This window comes from Dreissena polymorpha, chromosome 14 (assembly GCF_020536995.1).
Source record: "Dreissena polymorpha isolate Duluth1 chromosome 14, UMN_Dpol_1.0, whole genome shotgun sequence".
Taxonomy (NCBI): domain Eukaryota; kingdom Metazoa; phylum Mollusca; class Bivalvia; order Myida; family Dreissenidae; genus Dreissena; species Dreissena polymorpha.
In genome coordinates, this window is record NC_068368.1 from 4,340,882 (window position 1) to 4,351,530 (window position 10,649).

Sequence of the window (10,649 nt, forward strand, 5' to 3'; positions counted from 1 at the left end):
TAGGAACCACAAAACAAAGCTAATTTCCTTAACAGACAATTCCAAGGTGACTTCACACCAATCAAATCTGATGCTATTTCTAAGAAAGGCCCCAGCACTCGTCCTCCAATGCCAGATATCAAAATCACAGAAAATGGAATAAAAACTATTATAAAACCCTAAAATCCACAAAACAAATGGTCCAGATAAAATACTCTGCAGAGTACTAAATGAATGCACTTCAGAAATGTCTCCAATCCAGACTCCAATCTTAAAGAAGTCCTTGTCTCTTGGAAAAGCCCAGTCTTTAAAAAAGAGACAAACATAACCCGATAAATTCCAGGCTAATATCACTTACATCCATCTGGTGTAAAATAATTGATAATGTCTCGCTAGCTCTATCATATCTCCCCTTGATACTTGTTACATTTTATTTGACCTCCCATTCTTGCGAAACACAATTGATTTTATTCCTCCAAACCCGAACTAAATCAAATAATTAAGGTATACAAACTGACATCATCATTATGGATTTTGCTAAAGCATTCAATAAAGTACCCTACCAGCACCTCTTATTCAAGCTAAAATACTATGGAATTAATGCAAATGCTTTTCTCTGGATATCTGACTTCCTAATAAATAGAGCCCAGACTGTTGTCCTGGAGGGAACCATAACCTCCGGAGTACCAAAATCTCTCCTGCGCCCATTAACTCCAGCTAGATATTTAAGCTGCTGGTCGATGGGAGCAGGAATGGTTAATTCAATTCAACCTGAAAAATGCAACATCCTCGGCATTACTTAGAAAAGAAATCCTATCATCTCATACAAACAACATGATCACATCCTTGAAAAACTTAATCACGCCAAAATATATAGGTGTTACATTCTTCAGTACCGGTAACCTCAAACGGGATATACATATAAACTCAATCACTTATAATGCAAACCAAGCACTAGGATTTCTAAAAATGAACTCATCAATTGTTAAAGATCATGCTTACAAAGCAAAAGTGAGGCCTAAATTAGAATACTCCTCCTCTGTCTAGAAAAAGCACAAAGACGTGCACCAAGATTCGTAACAAACAAGTATCCCAACAAGATCAGTAACTATTACTAATATGATAATCAAAGCGCTGAAGGCACTGGAGATGTTCGCTGTTGCATAATTTAAGACGCAATTAATTTTTGAAAATCAATCGCAAGTTTAAAATGAACACACGCCATTCAACTTTATAAAGTGTGTGTCATAGCGCACGGGTCGAATTTGTGTGCACTTTTTATCATCCTTATTATTTCATAGAAATAACTAAAACAAAATAAAAACAACATGCTTTTTGGAAGTTCTGAAAGCATAAAAAGTATGATGAAAATGGTTATGCGAACTTAATATAAAGAAAATTTGCAGTCACCATCATATTAAAGGAATATTTTTCTAATATCAAATGACTATCTCACCAAGAATATAAATTCATAATGAAAGTTCCGTGTACAAATTTTTTGATTTTTGACACCATATACAAATTCAAAATATACAATAATCTTCGTATCTTGTATATGGAGGAATAAAAGTATATAAACATTGCTGTTTATGCTTTACTTGTTACCCGAGCAGTTCACACGGTGTCAACAACGCTAACATAAACATAGGTATAGAGCACTAATGCGCTTTTAGGCGTAGCTGTTTCAGTTTTCATCTTAGTGACTTTTACATAACGCCAACAAACACGCATGAATATTTTCGAATATTTAATAAGCTGATTCGAGATACAACCTCTGAATTTTTGCTAAATCACTGCGTATGTGCTCAATTCAAAGGATGCAGCACTGTTCAGTGTAAGGAATTCCGGACTTCTCTCTGTATGCTCAAACGACACAAATTGTGGCCCTGTTACAATTACGCGTTACAATCAATCTCGCAGAATTTCACTTTCGCCTCCAAGATGAGTAAACAATCATTAGCGAAATAGTATAGTGTCACGATAAGAGAAAATCGTTTAATTATCATACCACAATGTTTGCCGTACTTGGTAAGCACGTCTGGAAATCATTCCTTAATGTGTGGATAGGCTGCCATTATTAACAAGTTTGCTATTTTGAATTCAATTTTGTATCAAAAAGCATTGTTCTTAAATGTGGCATTTTCAATTCGCAATGAGATTTGTAATGACCCTCGTCATGCGAAAATGGGTCTTATTCCATATTCGCCCATCATATAAATAGCCCACTCAGCTAGCCCTCCTTCTGGTAAGGAGAAACATAGCACATTGAGTGATTTTAAAGCGAACAGCATCGCCTATGGCCTGACTGCGCAAAAGCACATGTTGGGTTTAACAAACGCTTGCCGAAACGCATAAGACCCATTTTCGCATGACGGCGCTATTGACGTGTGATTTAAATGTGTCGAAAGAAAACTGCGTTTAAATCAAATATAAACATACGATATATTTCGATAGAGAAGAAAGATACTCATAACAAGGCATATGAGGACACATATGAAGTTCTCTCCCGTAGTATATTTTTTATTTTCTCACACTAATGTGTGGTTTGACAATGCTAACACACATTTCATGCGCTGAATATGCAGCTTACAAGTGAAAAACACAACACAATAGTTTAACTTTTGTTTAATTGTATTTAATCATTTAGAAAAGTAAATTGCTAACTTTATTTCAAAGTCAGCGTATACGCCGACTACATTTTAAAAGACATTTATTGTTATAAATATATTAAATATAATATATTTAGTTGTTTTCGGTTTTAGCGATTATAAAGCATTTTCGAGGTTGCCTATAGTATCCCGTAAATACAAAAGATCGCCGCTATCTGTTCAGAACCAAAGAACGTTTTTAGAAATACCCGCTGTAGTAGCATGAACGAGGTTATGAAACAGGTCATTCGTATTATTATTATAAATTGTTTGTTATATTCGGGTTTAGCGATTATGAAACTTTTTTTTGTTTTTGTCTATCGTATCGCTGAAGTTATTGTTGGACTTGTGTTCAGCGTTTTATAAATTGAGAATATAAATAAGCGTCAACTTTTTCCCGAATCTCTCAATTTACGACCTGTACTTCGTAATTGAGTTGTATGTGAGAGCGTAACCTATTGCGTTGTTATAACCCGTAAACTTTTCTTTGTTTATCGACAGGCGCATCTATTAATAGCCTCATATCATGAATGCCAAAACACCCGCGAAAAAAGAACCACGTGACCAAATAGGACGCTAAACGCAAATACCATGTGACTACGACTTTTATTGTCGCTCCTTTGAAGCCGGAGCCTTGTGTTTGCTATTACGTAAAGAATTGACGTCTAACTGAAGTAAGCAAAGGAAACGCAGCACCCAATTGACCCATTCCTTCTATGTGCGAAGGCAGATTGAATTTTACTGATGTATGGTTTGCCTATTATAACACACATTATAATGCGGTAAATATGCGACTAACAAGTAAAAAATACTATAATTATACTTTTGTTTTGAATTAAGTTATTTAGAAACCAAAATTCCAAACCTTATTTCAAAACAGCATGACTACATTTTTTAGAGAATATTCTTGTTATATTTAAATGTTTTTTTAACAGTTTCAGCGATAATGAAACATTTTTCATGTTGTCTATCGTATCCCTGTAATAATTGTTGAACTCGTGGTCAACGTATTATTAATTGAGACCTGTGAATATAAACAAGCGTAACCTTATACTAGTGCGTTATTCTCATCCGGACTCCCCTTTGTTTATCGCCAGCCGCAGAGTTATGAATGAGCTGGGCGAAAATACTACGTCACGCAGACGCAGCAGAAAGTGGACTATTTTAATCATTCATAAACAATCTCCTCCGCGACACGTACATTACGATCATTGTTTATTGATTCTTTTCTATAAAACACCGTTCGAAAATATTGAATGTAACACGATATTAATATAATGTTTCCATTTGTGAATACACATAATTGGAGAACTCAAACCTCTTGCATAAATTATACAACTCTTTCTTGCGCGGATACGCAATCGGGTATTGGGTTAATCATACCTAGGCCGTATCGACCTGAATTTCACATCAAGCACATTAGACGGTCGCTAAAGCGACCATCTAAAAACCCTCATTGGCCCACACTTGAAACACACAGAACAATATTCAGTCTCATCATTATGCACCATTTAGTTGCTATCACTCCTCCTGATAATCATATGGTTCATGTCGACCGCCAATAAAGACTCAGCAATAACCAGTGCTTTTGACACATACCGACCTTAAAAGACTTATACATTTTCATTCTACCGAAAAACAGTTATCCTATGGAATTCACTTCCTCCCCATATACACAAGGCAGCCACAGTAAAAGTTTTCAAACCCGTTTTCCCTGTGGCAGTCATTGTTACCCTTACCCACCTAGAGACACTAACAATGTAATTAATTCTAAATTAACACCCAACTGATCACCTTTGTACAATGTTCACCCCTCAAACAAAAGGGCCAGCACAAAATACATAATTCAGGAGGAGTGCTGTATCGGAAGAAGATTGCTGAAACGCTTCAAGTTATAACAGAAAACATGCTGATGAACGGGCCGATAGAGTGCTTGAGGACATCAGCAGTGGCCGCTCTGGGACAACATCAGCACTTGTTTTGTTTCATGTAAGATCATGCATAATACATACATAAAAGACAACAAATCAGTTACCGGTATACTTATTAATTTGGAATGTAAGTTATAGCAAATACTGCATATACAAACAAATAGTATATCAATATTTCAAGAACATTTATACATAATAACAATAAACATTTCTTTACACCATACAATTTTAACTCAACAAGCAACTGCTTCCCCTACAAGCACATGACCCATTTGGACACCTTGCCCCTATTGAATTGTTGGCCCATTTTTAATAAGTCTATGGAGAGAGAGAAAAAAAAGAAATATTTGCCTTCCCTGGGATTTGAAACCAAACCTTTCTAGAGCAAAAGCTATCACCCTACCACTGCACATCACAATCCTTTGATTTTTCAACAATGTATTAGCGAAACACATGTTTGCCAAATTATCGATGAAAAACTTAAGAAACACTGTTTAAATGTTCACAAACACTTTGGAATTGATGGTAAGTGAAAAACAAACCAATATTGGAAACATTTAAGTTTGCCAGGATAGTTATTTTGCTATCCTTAATCAAATATAGTTCAATCTGTGTTTTTTGTATAAAAATTGTTATTTTTTCAAACTGTGAACAAGTCCCTTTTAAGCCATTTTTAAAGATATGATGGTTCAATTCAGTACCTTTAATACTTGCAGAGTTATTCACCACTTAATAAATAGACAACACAAAAAATTAGCAAACTGCACAAATTCCATAAATACTAACGTGGCGTGGTTCTTGTACTCAACACTTCATCTAAATCTCTTTTAACACTTTTTTTTCATTTTTTATTCAACTCTTGATCACTTAAATACTTATTTTAACAGTTCGTAGTCCCTTAGAAAGTTAAATTTAAATAATTATAAAAAAAATAAAAATAAAAAAATAAAAAAATTAAAGTCTTTTCTTACTAGATTCAAGTTTTAAAGGCTTCATTTCCAACCCTTAGATACTGGTGAGCATCAAACCGCATAAAATCTGAACAGACTGCGAGTTACTCGCAGGCTGATCTGGGTTTATGCTGTTTGCACATAGCCATTTTCACTAAGCATCTGAGAGACAAAGGGTTAAATATGCGTTCTACTAGTTATGCTATGCACAAGAGAATACACTAAATGGCAATAAATCTGTAAATCCCTAAGAGAGAGTTACCAGTCATTACTCTGCACTTCCTCTTAAACTGTCTATCATTATAGGAATACTGACTGAACAGTGCCTCCAAAGCAACAAAAGGTCGCCATAGCGTAGTGGATATGGTGTCTGCCTAGCGACCAGGAGGTCATGGGTTCGATCCTCAATGTGGGAGAATTCTTAAGATCTCTCTCAGAAACACCAAGTACTGGATCTTGTCCCAGGGAACGGACTCGACAGTATTTCAAATAAGCCTTATGCTTTTGGTGCAATCAAGCTGAAATAAATAGGTTTAAACTAAACTAAAGCAACACAAAAAACAACTTAAGTTTGCCATCATATATACATATGATTAATTTATGACTCATTCCAGTGTTTTCTATGACAGACACACTAACCACCACAACAAATAATACAAACAATAAAGTTGTTATTACTAACAATTTTGCAAATACAATGAAGTAAATATAGAGGATAATTGTTGGATTCGTTGGATTATCGATTTTAATTCACGAGTGATCATAGAAAATATAATTTTATATGATCACGAGTGAATTAAATCGATATTCCACCAAATCCAACAAATTTTCTTTTTATTTTATGCTTTTTTTCACAGTTAATATACATTGTTTAAGAGTTTAACTAAAGAATTTCGCTGGGATAATGATGTCATTTTGTAAAAAAACCGACACCATTTCACAGTAAACAGTGAAAATTATCGATAATTTTCACTGATAATTTTCACTGTTTGAAACAGTGAAATTATCAGTTTTAATTCACTAATATTTCTCTATAAACCACCGGAAAGCATAAAATAAAAGTATATTATAATAGAAGACAAAAATAGCATTACTCTACATAATTCATCCATGCTGAAAACATTGGTTAATATATAATTTCATAGTCTTAAAAGGGCCTTTTCACAGATTTTGGCATGTTTTGAAGTGTGTCATTAAATGCTTTCTTTTGATGAATGTAAACATTTGCTCTAAAAAGCTCTAGTAAAAAATCAAGAAAAAGAAAAAAAAAGATATGTGTTTGTCAAAAACACTATGTCCCCTTTTGCGCCGCTTTGAAGCTATATATTTGACTTTTGACCTTGAAGGATGAACTTGACCTTTCACCACTCAAAATGTGCAGCTCCATGATATACACATGCATGCCAAATATCAAGTTGCTATCTTGAATATTGCAAAAGTTATTGCAAATGTTTAAGTTGGGGCAAACAATCAAACAAACAAACAAACCAACAGACAGGGCAAAAACAATATGTCCCCCACTATAATGGTGGGGGACATAAAAAGTAACCCTCATCAGGACTCGAACCACTTACCCCTGGAGTCCTGGTGTAAAAAGTCTGCGACTTAGACCCCTCGACCATTCTTCCGCATACAATGTTGGATGTATTTTATACTATATATAAGCAATCATCGTAGTTTCACAAAATATAGCCACAACAACAGAACTCTCCAAATTATTCAATTGTTTAGCGTTGCAACGCTTAATAATTTTCAGGTTTTTAAATCGTCAAAAGATGCATATAATGGCTATATTAGAGCATGATAAATGTTCAGTATTACTATTTCCTCACAAATATCTTAACTAAATCAACAAGATGCGTTTGTGAAACACAATGTCCCCCTATATGACGTTTGGCTTTGAAGGATGACCCTGACCTTGTGAAGGATGACCTTGACCTTTCACCACTCAAAATGTGCAGCTCCATGAGATACACATGCATGCCAAATATCAAGTTGCTATATTCAATATTGCATGAGTATTAATAAAATAAGCGATTTGGGCCACATATATTTGACCTCTGACCTTGAAGGATGACCTTGACCTTTCACCACTCAAAATGTGCAGCTCCATGAGATGCACATGCATGCCAAATATCAAGTTGCTATCTTCAATATTGCAAAAGTATTTATAAAATAAGCGATTTGGGCCACATATATTTGACCTCTGACCTTGAAGGATGACCTTGACCTTTCACCACTCAAAATGTGCAGCTCCATGAGATACACATGCATGCCAAATATCAAGTTGCTATCTTCAATATTGCAAAAGTATTCATAAAATGAGCGATTTTGGCCTTATATATTTGACCTCTGACCTTGAAGGATGACCTTGACCTTTCACCACTCAAAATGTGCAGCTTCATGAGATACACATGCATGCCAAATATGAAGTTGCTATCTTCAATATAGCAAAAGTTATTGCAAAATGTTAAAGTTGGCGCAGACAGACCAACAGACAGACAGACCAACAGACAGGGCAAAAACAATATGTCCCCCACTACTATAGTGGGGGACATAAAAATGTGCGAATCTGAAACAACTTTTTTAAATTTTGTCAATTTACCAAAACGTGAAAAGGCCCCTTTAAGATTTGAACAAAATGTTTGTAAAGAATCACTTAGGTGCTCAATAGATTAAATACAATTGTTGAGTTCACATCTTACTTGTACATAAATATGACCTATGAATGCTAAATGAAACAAGCTAATTCTTTGAATTTATATATCTCACGAAATGAAATGTGTTTATAGATGGGTACAAATCCCTTGAATACTTAATAATCCTTAAAAGAAACAAGCAAATCTGTTTTTAACAAAAATAACTTACTTTTATTCCAAGAATTCGGAAAATGAAGAACAGTGACAGAGAATTAAGAACAGGTACAAGCCAAGTCTTAGGAATCTAAGTATCGTTACAAAAATGAACAACATACAGCAAATACCTTAATTAACGTAAAAAGAAGTTCACAATCTGTCAAAAAACTGATATAAATATTAGTTACTGTAAGTCTAGAAAGTGCTTCAAAAATCTAGTTTACAAAATAGGTCTAACTTAATCAAACGAACAATATTTATGGAGATACTGCAGTGAATCAAATGTAAAAATAAGAAGAATTTATTGAAATAAAATAGAGTCTTTCTAATCTAGAAAATACCAAATAAAAATAATCTAAATAATAACAATAATTTAGAAAATTATGCCAAAATGTCTTGATGCTGGTGTTAAAATTATTTAGAGTTTAATTATTTCAAAATTCCAACCTTTTTCAAGAGCTGTTACCTTTTCAAGAAAGCATCAAGAGGTGATTAAATCAGCCAAAACAGCTTATTTTGTATGGTGTACGAACTGGTCCAAAACTATTCTAAACTGTCCGGGACAGTTTAGAAACTGTCCGGGACGGTTTGTAAACTGTCCGGGACAGTTTACTAAACTATTCCGGACAGTTTACAAACTGTCCGGGACGGTTTAGGAAAGGTTTGGACCGTTCGTGCGCATAAACCGTCCGGGACGGTTTTAACTGTCCGGGACAGTTTAGTAAACTGTCCGATACGGTATTATTTATATCAACCAATCAGAACACTCCTTACAATAATGCTTTACTTTAGAAGTCGTAATGTAATATCGTTGTCATCTCAAGCGACGCTATTTTTCTCGGACAAAACATGATTTAAAAAATATTCAATCAATCATTGCTGCCAAAAACGCCAGAGTTAAAAATGAATATTTCAAGACCTCGAAATAAATGTATTTGCCCACAAAGTATTACTGACATTGGTAACGAATTTCTTCTTTTACAATCGCTGCCCTGAAACTGTCGAGTAGGTGTAAACTCGGGATATGATGTGGTCATTCTGTTCACATTTCTAGCCAGAGTACCAATCTTGTCAGTGAAGAGTTAATCACCTCAAGGGACCTATTTGTCTCTAAAATTCTTGTAATGGAATTAAACACATCCCGACAAGTCTCTAAAAACCGATCTCTGTCCATATTCGCGTACAAATGATAAATTATCGAACAATCACTCGAGTAAACGTTACTAAAAAGGAAATTCTCACTTTCGAAATGGCACACAAATGCGAAGTGTTACGAGTGTTCTGATTGATTGATTGACTCCTCTTAAGAACCTATGCCGTACTAAAATGTATGCCTGGAAACCGTCCGGGACAGTTTAGGAAACCGTCCCGGAGAGTTTCCTTAACTGTCCCGGACGGTTTGTAATCCACAAAATAAATCGCCCGGTACAGTTTACAGACGCACGAGCGGTTCAAAAGTAAGAAACTGTCCGGGACAGTTTAGTAAACTGTCCGGGACAGTTTACAAACCGTCCCGGACAGTTTAGAATAGTTTTGGACCAGTTCGTACACCATAGATGAGATCACTGGCAGAGTAGTATATTTTTCCCTCAGAACAGTCAATTTATCAATGATCAATATCTTCCCAAATTCCAGAGCAGAACTAACAAGAAATATCTTTAAAAAAGATATACGGCGTTGATAGTTCAATGAATGAGATCAAGGATAGCGAATGTCTTTTTTCTGTGCAGTTCTTAGCTGCATTACACGCAGTACGGGATGTTACGCGGAGTTTTCGCGGCTTATTTTACATTATTACATATTGCTGGTCATAAACCTATAGATACAAAACAGAAAACCAAAAGAAGAATAGAAGTGAAATTAAAACATACGAGTCAACCGGCCACACGAGAAGTATCCGTATTTATAGGCGCGTTCTTCGAACAAACCTGTTTTAGTGGTTTGTCGGGCATTGCTATTTGATTCGATTATTATCAGAATCGATAATCATCGCGCTCATGCTTAATACATTGGTTAATATGGTGGAATAATTATTGTTAAATTAATCAAAAATAATATTTATCATTGTATTGTTGAAAACACATTAAGAATGTACATATTTCTGGTCTAAAGAAAATTCCAGGTCACCTAGTTCACGGATAGCGTATTTATTATATAATTATTATTTTACTGGCCGCGAACTCCGGTGATGACCTGTATATAAACTCTGACATTCATACACTGGCCGCGAATTGACCCGATACCTCGCGGGTTGAAATGCAATGTATCAAAGTGAGGCCTCGCTTC